This window comes from Monodelphis domestica, chromosome 5 (genome assembly GCF_027887165.1).
Source record: "Monodelphis domestica isolate mMonDom1 chromosome 5, mMonDom1.pri, whole genome shotgun sequence".
Lineage (NCBI taxonomy): Eukaryota > Metazoa > Chordata > Mammalia > Didelphimorphia > Didelphidae > Monodelphis > Monodelphis domestica.
In genome coordinates, this window is record NC_077231.1 from 247,383,522 (window position 1) to 247,408,206 (window position 24,685).

At 36.4% G+C, this 24,685-nt stretch overlaps 1 pseudogene; it reads left to right on the plus strand.

Annotated features, from left to right (window-relative positions):
• The first annotated feature begins 4,818 nt into the window (after window positions 1–4,818).
• On the plus strand, window positions 4,819–5,496 carry LOC130454734 (60S ribosomal protein L4-B-like; annotated as a pseudogene).
• The last annotated feature ends 19,189 nt before the right edge of the window (window positions 5,497–24,685 follow it).

Here is a 24,685-nt window from a genome sequence, read left to right on the forward strand (position 1 = left end):
TACCACAATTTGTTCAGCCATTCCCCAATTGATGGGCATCCCCTCGTTTTCCAATTTTTGGCCACCACAAAGAGTGCTGCTATGAATATTCTTGTACAAGTCTTTTTCCTTATTATCTCTTTGGGATTCAAACCCAGCAGTGCTATAGCTGGATCAAATGGCAGACAGTCTTTTATCACCCTTTGAGCATAGTTCCAAATTGCCCTCCAGAATGGCTGGATCAATTCACAACTCCACCAGCAGTGAATATAGTGTCCCCACTTTGCCACATCCCCTTCAGCATTCATTACTTTCCATAGCTGTCATGTTAGCCAATCTGCTAGGTGTGAGATGATACCTCAGAGTTGTTTTGATTTGCATCTCTCTGACTATAACGGATGTAGAGCACTTTTTCATGGGCTTATTAATAGTTTTGATTTCTTTGGCTGAGAACTACCTGTTCATGTCCCTTGCCCATTTATCAATTGGAGAATGGCTTGATTTTTTGTACAATTGATTTAGTTCTTTGTAAATTTGAGTAATTAAACCTTTCTCAGAGGTTTTTATGAAGACTGTTTCCCAATTTGTTGCAACCCTTCTGATTGTGGTTACATTGGTTTTGTTTGTACAAAACCTTTTTAATTTGATGTATTCCAGATTATTTATTTTGCATTTTGTAACTCTTTCTAATTCTTGCTTGGTTTTGAAGTCTTTCCTTTCCCAAAGGTCTGACATGTATGCTATTCTGTGTTTGCCTAATTTTCTTATAGTTTCCTTCCTTATGTTCAAGTCATTCACCCATTTTGAATTTATCTTGGTGTAGGGTGGGAGGTGTTGATCTAAACCTAATCTTTCCCACACTGTCCTCCAATTTTCCCAGCAGTTTTTATGAAATAGTAGATGTTTGTCCCCAAAGTTGGAATCTTTGGGTTTGTCATGTACTGTCTTGCTGAGGTCACTTGCCCCCAGTCTATTCCACTAATCCTCCTTTCTGTCTCTTAGCCAGTACCAAATTGTTTTGATGACCACTGCTTTGTAATATAGTTTGAGATCTGGGACTGCAAGGCCACCTTCCTTTGTATTTTTTTTTCATTATTTCCCTGGATATCCTTGATCCTTTATTCTTCCAAATGAACTTTGTTATGGTTTTCTCTAATTCAGTAAAATAGTTTTTTGGTAGTTCAGTGGGTATGGCACTAAATGGATATATAAGTTTGGGTAGAATGGTCATTTTTATTATGTTAGCTCTTCCCACCCATGAGCAATCAATGTTTTTCCAATTGTTTAGATCTAGTTTTAATTGTGTGGAGAGTGTTTTGTCGTTGTGTTCATATACTTCCTGTGTTTGTCTCGGCAGATGGATTCCTAAGTATTTTATATTGTCTCGGGTGACTTTAAATGGAATTTCTCTTTCTAATTCTTGCTGCTGAACTGGGTTGGAGATATATAGAAATGCTGATGACTTATGTGGGTTTATTTTGTATCCTGCAACTTTGCTAAAGTTGTTGATTATTTCGATTAGCTTTTTGGTTGAATCTCTAGGATTCTTTAAGTAGACCATCATGTCATCTGCAAAGAGTGATAATTTGGTCTCCTCCTTGCCTATTTTAATGCCTTCAATTTCTTTTCCTCCTTCTTATTATAGTGTGGAAATGTTCAAACCCCACGTACCTTCGCCTCTTTGGGGTACTGGGGAGTACTGGGGAGTCCTTCTGTTCCTCCAAAGGTGATGTGTATGCTCCTTTGATGTAGTCTATTTTGTTCGGTGCCGGGGAGAGGAAGTGTGTGGCATCTAGATTGCAGCCATGATTACCCGGAAGTTCTCCTTCCTTTTTTTAAATTGGGAAAATATCTATAGAATCTACTTCACAGCTGTTGTGAGAACTGAATAAGCTGACATATGTAAAATAATCCCTAAGTCTTAAAAGGCTATATAAATATCAGATGCTATTAATACTACTATTAAATTTTGAGCCCAACTATGACTCATTTCCAACCTTTCTTTTCTAACATCCATTATTTATATCAATTTCCAGTAGATCAGCTTCCAAAGATTTGTCCTCATCACTATATTACTCAACAACATTCTGAAATTCCCTATTATTTATTAGGCTAAAATACATTCTTCCAAGTCTGACTTTTAAGTTTCACCAAAACGTGTTTCCAACCTTTATAGGCTTACTTTACATTATTGCCTTTCACACATTTGCTTTTTAACAAAATTATACTTTTGGTTATTGTGAATCTAAAAAATTGCTCAGACTGTAACTTAGAAGATTTGGTTAAGCTATTCCCCATTTTAAACAATGCAGGTATGTGGTCAGGAATGTATTGAGAACTTTAAAATTACTCCATCCTGTTCAGACAGTACCTTAGGTTAGGATAAAGTTGTAAACTCCTGATGGAACAATGAAAAAGTCCCTAACTCATACTTATAGTAAAGCTAGAACCTTAAGCTAGATCTAGTTTTAGATCTAATATAAAGGGGTGCTAAGTACCTATAAAGGTTAAATTAATCACTAAAAAGTCAAGCAACTTACAAAGAGCAAGCTGTGAAATACTCAGAAGATATAATCTAATCAGAGAAGGTGATAACAAAAGATGTGAACTAAGAATGGTCAGTCCTGGGGAAAACGTCTACTGTGATTGGTAGATGTGAACATTTAGGGGAGGTGACATAAGAGAAAATTTCTTTAAAAGGAAGGAGAGTTCAAAATTGAGTTAGTTGGAGTTCATACTAGTTGGAGTTCAGACTAGTTGGAGTTCACCATGGAGGGAGAGTTTGGAGTTAGTTTGGAGGAGCTGGCTCTCTGAACTTGGAGTTTGGAGTTAGTTGGAGGAACTGGGTCTCTGAACTCAGTTCAGAAGTTGAGGATTTCAGTGAAGGACTGGAGTTTTGCTTGGGACATATCTTGTGGTGAGTGATAAAAGACTGACTAGTCTCTCTTAAGGCTCAGGCCTTCATACTATTTACTCTCTACTCTCTCTCCCTTTCCTTAAATTCCTTCATTTGTATTAATTAAAATCTCCATATAACCCAGCTGACTTGTGTATTTTCATATTTGGGAATTTCTCCCATGGTGACCACTTATTTTTTTTATTTAAATCAAGACACTAAAAATTATCTTTACAGTTTTGGCAATTCACAGTCTTGAAACCCACATTTTCACGGTTACATTATTTTGTCTCCTCTCAAACTCTCCCAATATTGGGCATTTAAACAGGCAACCTGGAATGTAATTCCACTCATTCCTCCTATAGGTGTTTCTTCTTCAGGAAACTTCCAATTCTTCCAGGGTACCAAGATTCCCTACTATAAAAGTAAACTATGCCTCCTGTCAACTAGAAAAAACACAGAACTATTAAATAGTCAAAATCACTCTTTAATCAAGGGAAAAAGGGGTTCAGCACTACTAAGTTCCAACAACAGAGCTGCTCCCCTAGACTGCACAAAGTCTGGATGCCCTGGTCACTAACCCCTGGGAGTGCCACCAACTCAGAATGGATTCAGAGGAACAAAAGAATTTGGGGAACCTATATACCATTCTAGATTACCTGGGGGCTTATGGTGAGAGGGACAGTTTACAATGGTAAGAAAGGAAAATGAGGAGTTCCAGATAGGAATAACAATGAGGGGCTGATGCCCCACAATGGACACAAAAGGGAAAAACCCAGCCCAGGGCTGGACCAGCTTGGCAGTAGACATTAACCTAGGGAGAGAAACCATTGGGGCAAAAGACATACTTAATATTGGACGGGATTAGCTGCTCCCACCCAAACTACCAGGATGTCCATTGTCTGGTGAAGTGGGACCTTCCCTCAGGGGGAAACCTCTCCTGTGACAAGGTCAAAACCTGGGGTTTCTACCCTCAAACTAAATAAACTGGGGATTTCTAGATTTCCATGTTGACACTCCTCAAATTTTCTCTTAATTCTTTCAGTGACACATTCTATTGTCCCTATCATATTCTGTTATTGTTGAGTCATTTCTTACTCAATAACCTCATTAAGATTTTCTTGTCAAAAATATCAGAATGATTCATCATTTTCTTCTCTAGTTCATTTGCTAGGTGATACACAAAGGCAAGCAAGAGTATATGACTTGCTCAAGGTCATATAGTCAGTAAGGGTCTGAGGCTGAATTTGAACTCATGGTGATGAATCTTCTTGATTTTATTTCAAGAATTCTATCCACTGTCCTATCTAGCTTCCCCTATCATTTTCTACCTTGGTCCAGACTAAGTTGTTGGCATAATGTATGCTTGTCTTGGATCTCAAGTACTTTGAGGGCATAGACTTTGTCACAGAACCTCTCATATAAATAGCCATTTAGATTTTTTATTGAAGTGATAGATAATGAGATGGCTATTATTAGTGAATATATTATATCAATTCATCTTGGATACATGTTATGATGGGAGAAAACAAATAGATTTGTTTCATTTGTATAGCAAAGCACTTTAAGAATAAAGTCATTTAATTTCTGTGTTGCAGAATGTAAGGACAATTATTTTTTTTAAATCCTTACCTTCCATCTTGGAATCAATACTGTGTATTGATTTCAAGGCAGAAGAGTGGTAAGGACTAGGCAATGGGGGTTAAGTGACTTGCCCCGGGTCACACAGCTGAGAAGTGTCTGAGGCCAGATTTGAACCTAGGACCTCACATCTCTAGGCCTGGCTCTCAGTCTACTGGGCTACCCAGCTGCCCCCTGTAAGGACAATTATTGAGAAAAACAAGATGAATTTGTATCATTCTTCTTTCCCTTCTCTCATTTTTTTGGGGGGGAAAAGCAGAATTGTGTTCTTTGCCAATAATTTAGCAAATTAAATAATCATAACAATGTTTTAAAAACAACAACATTAAATAAGGTTATTGTAGCCTAGCTCACTCCCTGGTGCCTACCATGACTTGTCCCATAATATCCATATACTCCAAAAAGAAGGAAGTGTCTGAAAATGTCACCTTTTCTTCTGTCCTAATGGCTTTGATTCAATCAGATATTGTGAAATTTGTTCATACCAACTTGAGAAAAATAATCAGCAACTTAATGCTATCAGTGTATATTAATCAGTCATTAAAGCAGTGCTAAGGATTGGGGAACTGCCAGAGCTGTTGCTTGAATTCTTCATGTTCACAGTGGAGGGACCCACTATTCTTGCCACGGTGCTTTTGAACATATGTGCTGAAAGGATGATATGTTGGCTTCCACCAAGACTTGGTGCTATTGGTGTCATAGAGTGAACACAATGAAAAAATAATATGCCATCAACTCTGCACTGGCAGCCTCTGCCCTTCAGGCACTGGTCATGTTCAAAGGTCATTGAATTGAAGAAATCCTGGAACTTCTAGTGGTTGAAAATAAACAGGAGGAGAATAAAGCTATGGAAAGACTTTTGCTGCTTAGAAATCTGAAGATGCAGAATGACATCTCTGCTTCTCAAAGTATGAGAGTTTGTAAGGGTAAAATGAGAAACCATCCAACAGATCCAGCATAAAGGGTGTTGTGTCTTCTAAAATTAAGAGAACTGTATGACCGAGACCTCCAGAAACAATCCAGGCATGACTCTGCTTAATTGAGCAGAATGAACCTTTTGAGATGTTCTCAGTAGGTGTGAGGGTTGTTTTTGTATTTGAATTGAGAGTTTATTCTTCAGGTTGGAGTCCCTGTAAGGTACATGGTACAGTCCTCCTACTCTGAAGACCCAGACACAATATGACCAACAGAGACCTTACCAAAACTGACAAGGAGGGCTCTTCATGTAATATTTAAAAAATTATTTATCAATGAGTACTCAAGAAAATCCCACTCAAGAACTTGACAATAATGGTGAAACTGAACCCATATGGCAAGACAGTGTGCCAAAATATACTTCTACAGTCAGGCAAAGAATTAGAAAATCAGAGAAAATAAAAGACCTGCTGCAAGATTATGGTAGCAAAGAAAGGGGTAGATGACAAGAAGGAGAAACTCGAGGAAAATGAGAAGCTTGTAGGAGCAAATAGAGCAACAGAGCATAAGAAACAAGTAGAAAAGAAGCTTGGGGGAGAAAAAAAATTCTAGCAGCCAAAAAGCCCTGAATAAAAAAATCTCAGCTGAAAAGAAATCCTCTGGGAGAAAGAAATATGCTATACAAAAGAAACCTGCAGCTCAGAAGAGCATGTCAGGGTGTCAATTTGCCTACAATCCATTATATCAATATTGTGAATTTCTTTTAAGAAAATAAAGTCAATTAAAAAAATAACCAGGTCTATTGTGTAGTTAGAATTTTGTACCCAAGAACTCCATTTCCCAAAACACCACTTTCATCCTGATGTTACATCCTTAAGTTTTGGAGTTAAAGGTTTCTGTAAACCCGCCTTCTTGATCTCTTCTCCCATGGTCGGAAAAACAGCTCTCTGCTCAGGCTTTACTTTTGTTTTTCTATTTCCTCTACTTCAAGTGATTATTAATAAATCTTATAAAATATAATACTTGGATTTATTGGATATTAAATTTAATCTTACACTTTTTAGATTAGGAATTAAATTTATGTCTGATTTCTACAAAATATTCAAACCCATTCTTTTTATTATTATTTTACATGACAATACAATTTTTAATATTAGTTTTCTGACATTTTGTGATCCGTTTTCTCTTCCCCTTCCCACTTTGCCCACAGCCCCAAAAGAGAAGGCAATTTGATATAAATTGCACGTTATTATATAACCCATATTTCTGTGTTCATCATGTTTTGAAAAAAGATACATAACACACTAGAGAAAAAAAAAATCATGCTGAACCCATTTTGGAAGAACTATGGTTCTTCCCTATGTACCCCTTAAAGGACTATGTTAAATTTATCTTTTTATTTATCTTCATACCAATCCTATTAAGTGTTACAAACACTATATCAATTTCATTTCTGAAAGTAAGCAAAAAATATATATAATTTGTTTACCTGAAGACTTAAGCATATTCAGTTTAAAAGAATGAATTATATTAGTATACATTTCCCTAAAAGCATATACTCAAATCAGAAAAGGGGAATGAACTGATCCATGAAAAACTATAATGTGACAATGATAGCCTGGAATTTAAAGAAATTTTGATAAAATAATTTGGGGTATTCCTAAGATCTTGGAAATGTGGGATTAGAAAGGAATTGAGTTGGGTTTTATGGGGATAAAATTGCCGATCACTTAACATTTAGTAGCTTTGCTATTTTATTTTTTAAATACATAAAATTATCAGGCAGTTTAGCTCATCAATCTTATGTAACATTTGAATGTTACTTTAAAAATTAAAATAAGAAAAAAATTGAAAGTGTGGGGTAATGGGGCAAATAAACTACCAAATCAAAGTCTAGTATCACAGGGTATAGTGTATTCTTTTTTTTTTTTGCTTTTCATCTCTTTGTGTATTTCCCTTATTTTCTTAATATTTCCAATATTTGTTATTCCAATAACACAATAGAATGTATTACTTTCAAATATCTCGTCTATTCAGTCATTTCTCCCAATCATTTCATTTTTTATTTCATTGTTTTTTCTCATAATTATCAAAGCTCATTAATATTTTCATACAAACACTGACTTTTACCCTTTAATTATATCCTTAGGGCCTACCACTAATAATGGGATCTTTAGGTCAATGTGTATGAATAGCTTCATAGCTCTTAATATATAATTCTATATTATTTTCTATTTTAAAAAATTCACAGTTGCTCTAGCAATATATTATTAAACCTGCTTTTCCATATTCCTATTAGTATTTAATTTGATCACTTTAGCCCATCTGGTCCTCAGTTAGGATCTAATACCAGGGCCATATTTAGTCAGATTTTTCACTAGATAGCAGACATAACCCATTGCCAGGACCATGCTTTTTCCAAAACAAGTTTTCTAACTTGGTCATCCCCAATGGAACTTCTGTTCCAGTGCCAAAACCCTTCAGCAATACAGGATTAACTCCATAGTATAATGAATGTTAAGGTATAACTTTCAGAGTATTAATACTCTCTAAGCCATTGTTGTCACACCAAAACTATGTTACTATGTTTATATACTATGTATGCTCAGGCTTATACTACTAACCTCATGGAAGTGTGTGTAGACTCTCCAGGTATGTATCTTATTTAAGGTTCTACTCATGTCCTTAACTTCTTTTTCATTTGTTTTTTGTGTTTGTGTGTGTGCGTTATATGTATCTAGTTCTCAGAGGAAAAATTAATTTCTACTTTTGTTATCAATTATCAACTGTATCTCATTTGGTTTTTACTTTAAAAATCTCGGTGCTATAATACTTGATGAATATGGTCAAATAATTATAATGTTTCGTTATCTAAAGTAATGACCCCAAAGTCAATATATCTTTTTAGAATAGTCCAATTTCTCAATCCATCCTCAATATAAGTACTATGTATCAATAAAGTAAAATAATAATCAAGACTTAAGTTATCATCTACTATATTCCAAGCACCATGCTAATAGGTTCTAAGGATTCAGTCAAAAGTTAAAAATCTATCATCTTCAAAGAGCTCATCTCATTTGGCAAAAATAATATGTACATGCACATTTATAGATACATGATTGTGATCAGAAATAAAAGTTGATGGAATCAAGAAAAGGATTTATTCCAAAAGTTGAAAGTGAGTTGAAATTTGAAAAAAAAAAAAAAGTTGGTATTTTGAGAAGGTAAAATGAAGAGTAAGTCATTCTATCAAATTCAGTACCAAATATGGTACTGATCCCAAAACCAGGCAGGTCAAAAACAGAGAAAGAAAACTATAGACCAATCTCCCTAAAGAATATAGATGCAAAAATCTTAAATAGGATACTAGCAAAAAGGCTCTAGCAAGTCATCACAAGGGTTATTCACTATGACCAGGTAGGATTCATACCAGGAGTTCAAGGATGGTTCAATATTAGGAAAACCATCCACATAATTGACAATTTTAACAAGCAAACTGACAAAAATCACATGATGATCTCGATAGATGCAGGAAAAAGCCTTTGATAAAATGCAACACCCATTCCTTTTGAAAACACTAGAAAGTATAGGAATAGAAGGGCCTTTCCTAAAAATCATAAACAATATATATCTAAAACAATCAGCAAAAATCTTCTGCAATGTGGATAAACTAGAAGCCTTCCCAATAAGATCAGGAGTGAAACAAGGATGCCCAATATCACCTCTATTACGTAACATTGTACTAGACACACTAGCAGTAGCAGTTGGAGAAGAAAAAGAAATTGAAGGTATTAAAATTGGCAATGAGGAGACCAAGCTATCACTCTTTGCAGATGATATGATGGTATATACTTAAAGAATCCTAGAGAATCAACCAAAAAGCTAGTTGAAATAATCAACAAATTTAGCCAAGTTGCAGGATACAAAATAAACCCACATCAGTCATCAGCATTTTTATATATCTCCAACTCATTTCAGCAACAAGAATTAGAAAGAGAAATTCCATTTAAAATCGCCCTAGACAATGGAAAATACTTAGGAATCTATCTGCTGAGAAAAACACAGGAACTATATGAACACAACTACAAAACACTCTCCTCACAATTAAAACTAGATCTAAACAATTTGAAAAACATTGATTGCTCATGGGTAGGACAAACTAATAAAATAAAAATGACAATCCTGCCCAAATTAATTTGCTTATTTAGTGCTATACCCATTGAACTACCAAAAAACTATTTTTATTGAATTAGGAAAAAAAAACATAACTAAGTTCATTTGGAAGAACAAAAGACCAAGAATATCCAGAGAAATCATGAAAAAAAAAATGCAAAGGAAGGAGGATTTGCAGTCCCAGATCTCAGACTATATTATAAAGCAGCGATCATCAAAACAATTTGGCACTGACTAAGAGACAGAAAGGAGGATCAGTGGAATAGACTTGGGAAGAATGACCTCAGCAAGACAGTCTATGATAAGCGCAAAGATCCCAGTATTTGGAACCAAAACCCACTATTTGATAAAAACTGCTGGGAAAATTGGAAGACAGTATGGGAGAGATTAAGTTTAGAGCAACATCTCACACCCTACACCAAGATAAACTCAAATGGGTGAATGACCTAAATATAAAGGAAATATTACCAAATTAGGCAAACACAGAATAGTATACTTGTCAGATCTTTGGGAAAGGAAAGACTTTAAAACCAAGCAAGAGCTAGAAAAAAAATCACAAAATGTAAAATCACTAATTTTGATTGTATCAAATTAAAAAGATTTTGTACAAGCAAAACTAAAGCATCCAAATTTAAAAAGGAAGCAACAAATTGGGAAACAATCTTCATTACAAAAACCTCTGACAAAGGTTTAATTACTCAAATTTATAAAGAGCTAAACCAATTATACAAAAATCAAGCCATTCTCCAATCGATAAATGGGCAAGGGACATTAATAGGCAATTTTCAGTTAAAGGAATAAAAACTATCAATTAAGCACATGATAAAGTGTTCTAAATCTCTTATAATCAGAGAGATGTAAATCAAAACAACTCTGAGGTATCACCTCATACCTAGCAGGTTGGCTAACATGACAGCAAAGGAAAGTAATGAATACTGGAGGGGATGTTGCAAAGTCAAGACATTAATTCATTGCTGGTGGAGTTGTGAACTGATCCGACCATTCTGGAAGACAATTTGGCACTATGCCCAAAGGGCGATAAAAGACTGTCTGCCCTTTGATCCAGCCATAGCACTTCTGGGGTTGTACCCAAAAGAGATAATAAGAAGAAAACACAATATACAAAAATATTTATAGCTGCACTCTTTGTGGTGACAAAAAATTGGAAAATGAGTTGATGCCCTTCTATTGGGGAATGACTGAACAAATAGTGGTATATGTTGGTGATGAAATAGTATTGTGCTCAAAGGAATAATAAAGTGGAGGAATTCCATGGGGACTGGAACAACCTCCAGGAATTGATACAGAGTGAGAGGAGCAGAACCAGGAAAACATTGTACACAGAGACTGATACACTGTGGTGCAATCGAATGTAATGGACTTCTCCATTAGTTGCAGTGCAGTGATTCTGAACAACTCTGAGGAATCTATGAGAAACACCACTATTCACATTCAGAGGAAACACTGTGGGAGTAAAAACACCCCCCAAAAAATTGCTTTAATACATGGGTCAAAGGGATATGGTTGTGGATGTAGAATCTGAAATGAACATCCTAGTGCAAACAACAATATGGAAATAGGTTCTGATCAAGGACACAAGTAATACCCAATGAAATTGTGTGTCAGCTGCAGGAAGAGTGGGTGGAGGGGAGGGATGGAAATAAAGTGATTATTGTAACCAAGGAATAATGTTCTAAATTGACTAAATAAACTAATTCAAATGGAAAAAAAGAAGTAAAGCCATAAACTCAGAAGACATAAAAGAAGAAGAAGAAAGAAGAAAAGACGAACATAAAAATACCTATAACCAAAGCATTGTGACAAGGAAATCACTTTAAAAGACTGATATATATTAATTTAAGGTCGCCAAGGAATTCAGCTATGTAATTCCTAAATGAAAACTCAGTCAGCCGTCAACCTCTTATAGAGTTTAATTACAAACAGGAGGAAGAAAGGAATTAGAGATAGAGAGAGGGAGAGAGAAAGGGGAGAGAAGGTAATAGGGCTTAAATACCCCTTCTGTTTAGGCTGGGTCAAAAGGCCCAAGCCCTTAGATAGCTGGGGCAAAGAAAGGAGATCAGTCCCTGTTACTCATGTGACCAAAATGGAGAAACAGTTTTAGGGCCCCCACCTCCAGCTTCCTTCAGAGTAAGCTTCTCAGAGCACCTCTCTAACCACTCAGAGCCAAAACTCTCCAACCACCACCCCAGTCCTCAGACCCCTTTATCTTTAATGAAAGCATTCAAGTTCCCTCCCCTCAGTTCTCACATCTACCAATCACCTGTCCATCAATTTCCCTGTGCCAATGGAGGCTCTAGCTTAACACAGGACTGCCCAGAGGTCTGTGGCTTTGCACATGTCTGTTGAAGGTCATATTCTCAAATAATTAAATCTTGATCTTTTGCTACAGCCCTTCCTAAATCCTGTTACCCTGAGTAGGGTAGAGATTGGAATAATTAAATTTTGATCTATGCTGCAGCCCTTCCTAAATCCTGTTAGGACTGAGTAGGGTGGAGATTGTAATTTCCAAGACCTGGTTCTGTCATTCCAAGTATCTCCATTGTATCAATTCTAAAATCAATCATGACTCAAAGAAATTCCTGTTCTATGCTTAAGAATAGGTCAAAGCCCTTTCCATTGTTCAGCAAAAGGTTTCTGTCCTAAAGTAATCTTAAGAATGGAGGAGGAGGAACCTCTCATGCCAATGGGGTTCACATTCCAATAGAGTTCCCACTCTCAATAGGAAATTTTTCAAGTATGAAATTTCCCAATGGTGAAATTTCCAACGTTTATAAGTCTAAGAAATTTTAAGGTTTACAGCATCAAAGAAAAAATGCTAATTGGATTCAAAAGCCCAACAAGAATTACTAGCAAAGTGAATGAAATATGTGTGTTCAACAACAACAACAACAAAAATAGAGAAAGAAATGAGAGTGATGAAAGAAAATTACAAAAAGGGAATTAATAGCTTCCTAAAAGTGGAACAAAAATATTGAAAAAAATAACATCTAAAAACTAGAATTGGTCTAATAGTTTTAAAAGGCATAAGAAAATCACTTTAGCAAAGAACTATCTTACAAAGCAGAATTGGCCAAATGAAAAATGAAGGGCAAAAAGTTCACTAAAGAAAAGAAGGTCTTAAAAAGTTGAATTGACCAAATTGGGGGTTGGGGGGAAATTACAAAAGCTCATTGAGTAAAATAATTCTTAAAAAATAAACTGGGAAGTGGCAGCTAATTATATCAATAAATTATTTTTAAAAATTCAAAATAGAAAATATGCAGAATAGCTTACTCAAAAAGCAATTGACTTGGAAAATAAATTGAAGAGTACTAATTTTAAAATTAGTGAACTACCTAAAAACCATGGCATCAACAAGAAAAAAAAATGGGCTTACACATCCTATTTGAGGAGAATAACAAGAAAAGTTGCACTGATAACTTAGATCCAGAGAATCAAATAGATCCATAGATCAGCTTCTTAAAGACATATCAAAATCAAAATTTTCTGGAATTTCATAGCCATATTTTAGAGCTTCCAGATTAAGGGGAAATAATTACAAATAGCCATGAAGAAGAAATTCAAATATTGTGTTGCCAGAGTCAGAATCACAAAAGATTTACTACTTTTCACATTAATACTGAATGTGACATTCTGGAAGCCAAAGGAACTAGGATTAAAACCAAGAATAACCTACCCAGCAAAATTAAATATTCAGGGAAAAGATGTGGATATTTGCTGTCTGACAAAGTCACAGGTGGAATTTGGTAAGTGCACAACAGCCCCAAGAAAGGATGGAAACATCCACTCAGAGCCCTCTGTGTAACTCTTTTCTTATTATTACTTCCTTATTATTGGAATTGTTATGATTATTGTTCTTACCCAACCCCAGGAAAACAGATGAGACCAAAATGCCTGCAAGATTGAAATAGATGTTCCACTCTATACCCCTAAAATATTGCCAAAAGATTCTACTTATAAAATTAAACCTAAGGATTCCTACATAGCCATTTAAGATAAGGGATAATAGATGGAACCCCCCATTTCTAGGTATAAAACCTCTAACAAAGCTGTATTTAGATTCTCCATCCCCATACAAGCCAGGGACAAGAAGACTCCCTAATTCAGGATATTAATTGCCTTTCTTGGAAAGGCTGGTACATTCCACCTCACTGATTTGTTTTGCTAACTATAGCCAAGGTAATATTATATACCTTAGTGAACTATTAGAAAAATAAAAGCCTGATATTGGAATAATATTTAAAACTGGGTTATGTTGATTAACATACACTTGACAACAGTATTGTGCTGATTATCTCCTTATAAATCTGATTATGTATTTGATTGATGTAACGAATAATCACTCTTGGCTTAACTGTATGTCTAAGCACCTCACACATTAATGAGGAATTGACCTCTAGCTGTGCTACACCCAGGATGAGAAAACATTCATCTTCTAAAGCTTCGCGTTTGTTATTAGAATCCATGGAATCAAAGTATGTAGGGTAATTATAGAATGTTAATCAAACAATTTGTTAAAAGTTAATGAATGCCTCATTACATTACTTGTAAGGAAGCATGTATGTTGAAAAATGAAACTGTATGCCCAATAGGTATGAAACCACTAAGGGTATAAAAAAAAAGTCAAGCCCAAGGCAAAAGCAGAACAGTTTTTTGTGACAACTGGCTACAGGTGAAAACCTCAATTGGGTTCCCATGTCTTCTTCATTTACACCGACGCCGTCACACCACCAAGGCCCTCATACCCTGTGGGATGGCAAGCCCCCCTCGCAGCAAATATTTAATGAAGAAGACTTTATTTTATTTTAATTTTTTTGTTTATAATATTTTTTCATGGTAACATGATTCATGATTCCCCACCCACACTTCACTCCCTTCTCCCCAAGTTGACAAGCAATTTCACTGGGTTATATGTGTATCATTGTTCAAAACCTATTTCCATGTTATTCATTTTTGCAGAAGAGTGATCTTTTAACATCAAACACCTAATCATATACCCATCAAACTACATGATCAAGAATAGTTTTTTCTTCAGCATTTCTATTCCCACAGGTTTTTCTCTAGATGTAATGAAGAGGACTTTAGAAAATTAAGAAAATTTCTGATGAAAACTATTCACATATTAATTGTTATTTTTTTCAAGATTCAAGAAAAACATAAATGATAAAAATGAAGACATTATCGTGAGATTTAACAAAGCTAAACTGTTTACATTCCCTTATGAATAAATAATACATGTAATTCCTAAGAATGTTACCTTCTGTAAAAATTAAATTAGTTTCTAGTAATAAAAGTATGATATTTCATGAGGTTTATTAAGGATTATTAGAAATCAAGGAATAAAAAAAATACAAAATAAGAAAACCATGTGCCTAGGGCTGATTAGCCCATTCAGAGTGCCCAAGCTTAGCTTACTTACTATATCATTGCAATGGCCAAGAGAGAGCCTGTGAGGCAGAGAGACAGTTAAATACTCATTGTGATCTCGCCCAGGTGGAGACTCAGGTAAGATTATAGGGAATTCTGGGAAGTACCACGGACTTCTGGGGATTGAAGTCTATGGTTCAAATCTCCATTTCACACTTCATTAGGACAGTTAAAAGGAGGTCATGCATGTTATTCAATAATGTTTGGATAATCTAAAATATATGAAAGGATAAGAAAGATGAATGCACTGGGGAAAGGAGAAAAGGAGAGGCAATTGAGAAACCTCCTACATAATATGAAAATGGAGCAATTTATTTATTTTGCCTTAGCTAAATTTAAAAAAAGGGAGGGCTAGCAATTGTGATCTAAGAAAAAGCAAAAGCAGAAATAGAATAAAATAGATAATCATGGAATATAAACTTTGATAAAAGGTACATAGACAATGAAGTAACATAAAAAAATACAGCAAATTTCTCTGGTAAAGTCCTCTTTCTCAAATACATAAAGGAAAATATAAAATTTATAAAAAATAAAAAGAGCCATTCTCTAACTGACATATTGTCAAAAGACATCAAAATACTCTAAATCACTATCAGTTAGAGAATGGTGTATTAAAACAACTCTGAGTTTCCATGTCATAGCTATCAGAATGACAAATCCTGGAAGGGATGCAGGAAACTATGTACATCAGTGAAGTGTTGGTAAAACTCTAAAATGACACAAAGAGGATGGTTTAAAAAAACAACAAAAAAAAACATGTAAAGACCTAAATAAACTGATGCAAAGTGAAGTGAGCAGAACTAGAATATCATCCACAGTAAGAGCAATATTGTAATGATGATCTACACTGAACAACTTGGCTACACTGATCCATAAAATGATCCAAGAAAATTCCAAATAATTCAGGATAAAAATTCTACCCAACTCTACAGAAAAAAAAATATACAAACTATAAATTGAAATATAGGGTTTTTTTTAATTTTTCTTGTTTTATTTTGCATGTTATTCTTAATATGGAAATGTACTTTACATGGTTTCACTTGCACAACTGACATATTGCTAGCATTATTAGTAGGTGAGGGAGGATCAAGAGGAAGGGGGAGAATTTTGAACATTATTTTAAAAAAATTAAATATTTTTAAAAACTACCTGGGCTGAATGTTATGTGAAGGGAGTAATGTGCTATAAATTTTTAAAGTTAATTTTGATGCCAATTATGAAGAACTTTAGTTTACAGAGGAATAAATATTTATCCTAGAGATCAAAGGGAGGCATTGGAATTTACTGAGGAAGGACAGCTACCTGTGCTTTAGGAAAACCACTTCAGTGCCTATATAAATGGTTAACTAGAAAGGGAAGATATTTGAACTCAGGATATCAAACAGGGAGCTGGCTGTTGCAAGTATTCAGATGAAAGTTGATGATAACCTGTTTAGTGTGCTGAGTATGTTACTGGAAGCAAAAAGATAGATGATAAAGTTGTGGAGATAGGATATGGTGATTCATTTATTATGCAGGAGGGTGTAAGAATGACTTGGGGATGATATTCAAGTTGTGAACTTCTTTGACTGGAAGAATAGTAAAGTCCTCAAAAGAAATAGATACATTAACAAAGTGGGTTTTGGAGGGGGTAAGGATGACTTTGGTTGTGTACTTGTTGATATGCCTAAAGCCCAGGGTGGGTCTGTCATTCAAAACTTATCTTGCTCAGGAAACTTTAAGGCTCCCTATTGTTTCTAGACCTTTGTTAGATATTTTAAAACCTTCACAATTTTATTCTAGCTTCTTTTTTTTGTACTTATTTTCACATTATTTCCTCAGATGTTCTACTTTACTTGCAACTTGACTTTACTTGTAGCTCTATATTCACATTACACCTCTTTCTGCTGTACTTGGAGCATCCTCATACCTGGAATACTCTTCTTCCTCACTACTACCCATTAAAATTCCCCAGGTCCATCCAGGCTTCAGTTCAGAAATTATTCACTACACTGGACTGTTCTGATCTGCCCTCCAAATTTAAGTTCAATTCTCCCAAAAATTATTTTGTATTTACTTCATATATAATTTTCATTTATTTGCATATATATATATATATTATTTTTCCACTAGTTGAGGCTAGCCTCCAGGCAAAAACTACTTTTTCTCTTTTTTTTTCCTTTAGATCTTAGCAAACTACATCACACATAGAAAGTTCTTGATAAGTGCATCTCAGATCAAATTGAATTTTGCACTGTTTTGGCTCCCAGCTGGATTTCTGGATCACAAAGATTTGTTAGAAGCTACATAAGTTTGTCTGGAAGGTATAATTGAGGCCAGATGTATCTCTAGTATAAAGCACCAAGTGAAAGTCTCTTACACGTTTATGCATTACTGCACCATTGTAATGTATTCCACTCAGGAAAAGTAAATTTTATAAGACTGAGATATATAGGGTCAATGGTCTCTGTATTTCTCAATCACTGTCTCTATTTTTCTGCCTGTCCCTCTGATTCTTTATCTCCCTTTGTTTCTGTTTCTCCTCTCTCTCTCTCTCTTTCCCTCTCTCCTCTCTCTCTCTCTCTCTCTCTCTCTCTCTCTCTCTCTCTCTCTCTCTCTCTCTCTCTCTCTCTCTCACTATATACATATACTTTCCAATGAATAAGAGAATGAGTCATATTTATTTTATAGCAGCGATTTCAGGATAAAATCTTTAAATAATAATTTAAAACCTATCATGCCTTTGAATGGAAAATGAATGTAGTTTTAGTGTGCTTTTATGAATGTATGGAAAATATTAAGACATATTTAATAAAAGTATGATTTTAAACAACCTCCAGATACTATAATTAGCTATATGCTGCATCTCAATAATTAGCTGCCAAAATCTATTCAGTTAAATACTTGGAAAAACTCTCAAGTAAAATCACTGCAATAACCTCTCTTCTGGCAAAGATGCAGGTGCACTAGAACTCTGAGTTAAAGGTCACTTACAGATTCTATTCCTACTCTTCAGTCAGCAGAAGTTGCCAGTTGAATCTTCTAATTCATACTTATAGATATTGGGCAATTGCTTCAAACATGTGGGCTGGTGAAACAAGTTGGGGTTTGAGACAACTTGGGATGATTTCTTATGATGGTGACAGAGCCTAAAGATGAATCTGTTCCAATTTCCTTTACTTCACTGCCTATGTATATATTATATTCCCTCCTAAGTTTTACTTAATCTCATCTTTTATAAAGTATTTTCTGACCATATCACTAAATCATAATTTCTCTCTTCTCTAAACTCCTATAGTTTCCCTCAGTTATTTTGTATTTGCTTATTTGTGTATCTGAGAAGGTTAGTTAACTTTTGGTAGTCATGATTTCCTACTCAGACTTAACTCCTGTAAGGCAAGGATTTTTTTTTCATTTTTGTCTATCATCTCATTGTCTCATATAGTGCCCTACATGTAATCAGTATTCGATAAATATTTAGTTATTGATTTATGGTTATTCTTTCACTGGAACATTCTAATATATAGTAGTCTCTCGGTGACCGACAATGATGATTGTCTTTGTGCAGTTTCATCTACGGTGTACCCTCATGTGGCTTTGGAGTCCAAAGGCTGAGACGCACAGTTTGCGGCACATGGGGCCTGGGACACCAGTTGTTACAGGAGGTGCGGATGTGGCCTGGTGTCGGCGTTCACGCGCAGCGGCAAGACGTCGACGTCGCTCATCTTCAAAGGTGGCGGCAGCTGCCTGGTGAATGTGGGCTCACCAGCTGCTTCTGACAGAGGCAGCGAGTTCTAGTTGCTTTGGTGTCATGCCAGCCCACTTCAAGTTGGACTTTAGCTGATCCTTGAATCTTCTCTTTGGTCACCCTTGTTTCCTGAGTCCAGCTGACAGTTCACCATAGAATACCTGTCTTGGTATTCGCTGTGAGTCCATGTGGATGATGTGTCCAGACCATTGTAGCTGGGTGTTGAGGACCAGGACTTCGATGCTGGTGGAGTTGGCTCTGTCGAGTACTTCCTGGTTGGTGATTCGGTCCTGCCATCGGATCCTCATGATTGACCGGAGGGAGCGTTGGTGGAATTGCTCCAGCTGTTTCATGTGCTTCCAGTACAGTGTCCATGTCTCACAACCGTATAGGAGCGAGCTGAGGACCACTGCGTTGTACACTTTGAGCTTCGTCGCAGTGCTTACACCTCTGTGTTGGAGGACTTTGGAACGCAGCCATGCGAGTGCCTGGCTGGCCTTTTGGATCCTGGCATTGATCTCGTGGTCTAGGGACCTGTCGTTGGCGATGGTGCTGCCCAGGTACTTGAAAGTGTTGACGTTAGAAAGCTGCGTGCCATCGATTATAATGCACGGCTGGTTCGTTGGCCTCCCTGGTGCAGGTTGGAACAGCACCTCTGTTTTGCTGAGGCTGATAGTCAGGCCAAACAGTTTTGTTGCGGTGGAGAACCTGTCCACAATGGTTTGGAGATGATTTTCTTGGTGGGCCATGAGAGCACAGTCATCTGCAAAGAGAGCTTCGAGGATGAGTCTCTCTGTTGTCTTTGTTTTTGCAGTCAGACGGCGAAGGTCAAATAGTGAGCCATCCAGTCGGTATTTGATGTAGACGCCCAGGTCTAGATCCATCACAGCATGTCGTAATACTTGGGTGAAAAATAGGTTGAAGAGTACCAGAGCGAGGACACAGCCTTGTTTCATGCCATTGGAGATGTTGAAGTGATTGGAAGTCTCTCCACCAGATAGGACTTCCCATGTCATGTCGACATGAAAGGGCTGGATCAGTTTGACAAATTTTGCTGGGCAACTGAGCTTGCTGAGGATCACCCACAATGCGTCCCTGTTCACTGTGTTGAATGCCTTTGTCAGGTCAATGAAGACAATGTAGAGACTCAGGTTCTGCTCAAGGCATTTTTCCTGCATTTGCCTCACCGTGAAGACCATGTCGATTGTGCTGCGATCTGGTCGGAAGCCACATTGTGATTCAGGCAGGTTCTGCTCTGAAACAGATGACAGGAGTCTGTTGAGTATAACACGGGGGAGGATCTTTCCAGCAGTGGAGAATAGTGAGATGCCTCTGTAGTTGTCACAGGCTACTCGTGAGCCTTTGTTCTTGTATATGGCTATGATGGAGGCATCTCTGAGTTCTGGGGGCATGTCTTCCTCTTCCCATATGCTGGTCAGCACTATGTGGAATGCCTGGAGCGCCTTTCCATTTAAGGCCTTGTACACCTCGGTTGGGATCCCGTCTCTACCTGGTGCCTTGCCTGCACTCATTTGTTTAATGGCTTTTTGGACTTCCTCTATTGAAGGAGGGACATCAAGTTGTTCAATGGAGCGGTTTTGGGGGATCTGGTCAAGGACGCTTTGGTCAACTGAAGAGGGTCGGTTGCGAAGCTGAATGAAGTGTTCTTTCCACCTGTTGCTGATGCCTTTTTTATCTTTTATGAGAGTGTCACCGTCAGAGGATAGCAGGGGAGTGGTGGTGGGTTTTAATGGCCCATAGACAGTCTTGAGGGCACTGAAAAATTGTTTGTAGTTTTTCATATCAGCAAAAAGCTGGATTTCTTCTGCCTTTTTTTCCCACCATCGGTCTTGCATCTTCCTGATCTCATGCTGAGCCGTGGCTTGGAGAGACTTGAATCTGTCCTTTTTAGGAGCAGAGTTTGGGTTATTTTGCCACTCCATAAAGGCTTTGTTCTTCTTGCTCAATAGGTCTTCAATAGCAGTGTTGTTCTCATCGAACCAGTCCTGGTGGTTGCGCCTAGGACTGCCTTTGATGTTTCCTTCACTGAGTCTCTGAACTGGTTCCATTTCTCGGTTGAGCTTCCAGTGAGTGGTCCCTTGGCAGACAGCTTGTCGTCCAGGCAGGACTGGAATGTTTGCAAATAAGATGTATCTCTAAGATGACTCATGTTGTAAAATGCGCGAACTGTCTGGGCGCGTTTTGGATGGCGAGGCGCAATGCACATTTGAAGAGTCACTCTAACCAATCAATGGTCTGTCCAGCATTCAGCTCCTCTCATGGCTCTGGTGATCTGTACATCCTGAATGTCTCGCCGGCGTACAATGATGTAGTCAATGAGGTGCCACTGTTTTGATTGCGGGTGCATCTACGTTGTTTTATATTTGTTCCCCATTCTGAGCACAGTGTTCGTGATGGTGAGTTCAAACTCTGAGCATTTGCTGAGTAGCAGTAGGCCGTTGTTTATTTTGCCCACGCCATGTTTGCCGAGCACTACTTTCCATCTTTCATGGTCCTGGCCAATGCGGGCGTTGAAGTCTCCCAGTAGTATCAGCTTGTCATTTGTGGGCACTGAGTGTAGGACGGCACTCAGATCAGAGTAGAACTGCTCGATGGTCTCCTCTGTGCTGGTCAGTGTCGGGGCACATGCGCTGATGATTGTGGCATACTGGTCTTTGCGGAGAGGCAAACGGAACATTCTAAAGAGACTTGCTAACCACCGCACTTAGGACTGTCACCACAACCAGACTAAAATTTAAATAAGAAATATTTGAATGACAAAATAAATGAAAATACAATAGAACATATATAGTTAATATACAACTTTAAAGCCAATATTCAGCCCATAAGAATTCACTTGAGCTATTTATTGACCCATATATTTATTTATTTTTTATACCTCTTTCCTGATGTTCATGATGGAGCCACTGCTTTTGAGTTGGGCTATTAGTCCACAGGCCTGAAGTCAAGGTGAGTTCTGGGCCTTTTGGATTATCCAATAATTACTGGAATATTTTTGTTGAAAAGTTCATCCCTACATTTTGCTTTCAAGCTCAAGGAGGCATGAGACAATGATTAACTTCAAATTATTGATGATGGATTATATAGAAAGCTTAATATAAAATGTATATGAAAAAAGCCCTCCAGTGTCATAGAAGGAATTGACAGAGTCTGAATGCTGATTGAAGCATATCATTTTTCACTTTATTTCCTTCATGAGTTTTTTCTTCTATATGCATTGTGTCTTCTTTCACAATATGAAGAATATTGAAACTATATAGTGTATGATGCCACATGTATAAAGTATATTATATTGCTTACTATCTTAGAAAGAGGGAAAGAAAGGCCGAAAAGAACATGAATCTTGAAAAGTCAGAAAATTATTATTTGGAATTGTATCTACATGTAATTGATAAAAATATAATAAAATAGTATAAATTGAATCATATCTATATCTCTCTTGAAACTTTTAAGCCAAGAAAAGTCACTGTTGATGGAATTTGCTATTTATTGTATTCTGGAGGAATACGTCCACATTAATTCCAAATATGGAATTAGAACTCTAGTCCTTTCTCATTGAAATTGAGAACACTTCAAAGGCATGTGGGTAGAATGAATTATGGTACTGTGAGGAAAGTATGGGAAAATATACTCCTACATGAGGGAATGTTATCCATAGTCTGGGCCATTAAAATATTTGCTCAATTTGTAATACTTGTTCCCCAAATTTTCCTTTACACATAGCTCTAACATTCATTTGAATATATTTGGAAAGTTTTACTTTTCCAACCTTTGCCTACCAATTCATCTCCAGAAAGACAGGGGAATATGTATTCTTTAGTTGAGACTAAATACTTGACTCATCTCTTTAGAAAACGATACAACCTATAGTATCAAGGTTCCCTGGAAAACATAATGGATTTGGAATAAGAATGGATTTGGTATTGGTTTTCTCATTCATTAGACAAATGACATAAGGTAAAATACTTAGCCTCTGACACACAGGTTCCTAAAAAAGGAATGGCAATGTTTCTATTTTACTTTGAATATCTCATAATTAATAGATATTGAGAGAGAAGAGAATTTGGAGACCATCTAATCTACCATATTCACTTTGCACATGTGAAAACAGGCCTCATATATTTAATGTCTTTTGATTTTAAGTCTAGCCCTTTCTCCACTGATCCTACCTGTTTCTTGATTGACACAATTCATGTAAAAAAGTACTTTATTATAATGTTCTACATAAATGTCAATTTTTACTATCATTTAAATGGAATATTGATGTGAGGGAGTTTGACCAACTCTGAAATGAAGACGACTGTCAAATCTATTCCATTTTTTATAATTATGGATCAATCTTTTTTTCAAAGGAATTATTATTATTCATGTCTGTTTTTATACCAATTTGTCCTGATATGTATCCTTCCATAAAGTCTTCCCTTGCAAAAACAAAAATAAAAAAATAAGAGCAAAATCTCAAACAGAATTACATCTACTATCTAAACCATTTCCTAACCACAGTGCTGCCCTTTCTTCTTTTTTTTTATTTTTATGTAGAAAGAAAACAAATTCATAATGAATTGTGTAACAGACATTATATACAATATTTACCCATAGCTATGGTCATTCTATGTTATTCACTGAAGGAAGGATTTGAGAAATATTATCTGAAGTAAAGTTAATCTCAAAGGAGGAAAGTGAATTGTCCGTTAAGAAATAAATGGAGCAACTGAGTCTTCCTTTGAAAGTGGGTACACTGGTCCTGAGAGCAGTAAAAATACAAAGTATATATAGTGAAATGAACATGAGAAATAGTCATCTATGGATCCTAGTGTTTCTTTTTTATTCTTTGCATTCAAATGCCCTTCTTTTAAGTTTCATTATAACTGAATCAAAGAGGAAGATGTTCAATTTTTATACTAACAGAGTAGTACAGAGATCCTCTAGTAACTAATGGAAGTTTCATATTTGGGCTAAAATTGGTGGAAATGAATTTCCTATTAAGGAGCATTAATTTCACTATTTTCTCATTTGCTTTAAATGCTTGGTAAGTACTTAGACGTGTGTTAGTTTGCAACCAGATAGGAATGAAGTAGAGTAGGTAGGATCCTTCTGACAATTTTAATAACTAAGAGTTACTCCGTTTGACAATCAGAGTGGAAAAAAAAAAACCCTTCAATTCTTTCTTCTTGCTTTCTTTCCTGGGTTAATTAGACTCAAATGTTTTATAAAACTGAATTCAATGTCCTCTGCCCTCACCCCCAACCACTGTCCAAAAGTATTTGATGAACTCCTTGTCATTCATATCTCCTCAATCATTAACCAGTCATATTCTGGTCAAACAATTATCTTATCATTCATTCATAGGACACCTTGTGAAACCTGGTAGGCATTTTTCAACATTAATGGGATACAATTATACTCAGGTAATATCCAATGCATTTTGCACTGAGTGAATCATTTAGGATGAAAAAAAAAAGGCCAAAGGAGAATATGCCAGACAGAGTGAAGAGGGTATGCTATTATTTATATTAGAGCATATGAAAAGCTGTCACTAGATATATGTTCAAAATAAGCTCTTAGAGATTCTCATGAGGTAAGTTTGGTCAATTGTATAGAACCAAGTATTTAATTAGTAGTCCAGGAAGTTCCTCCACTTTTCTTCTTTCCTCTTTTTTGCCCTTCCTCTCTCCCTCTTTTTATTCAGTCTCTTCTCTCTGCTCATACTCCTTTCCTCTTCCCTCGTTGTTCTTTGTGCACAGAGGAACCAGTACTTTATTTTAATTAGAGAAAGCATCTACTGTTCTCCTGTGTGTTTCTCTGGGCTTTTTTGTCTGTCTGTGATCACAAACACAAGCCTAAATAGCTTTCCTCACCATGCCTAAGAACCATAAAAGATAAAC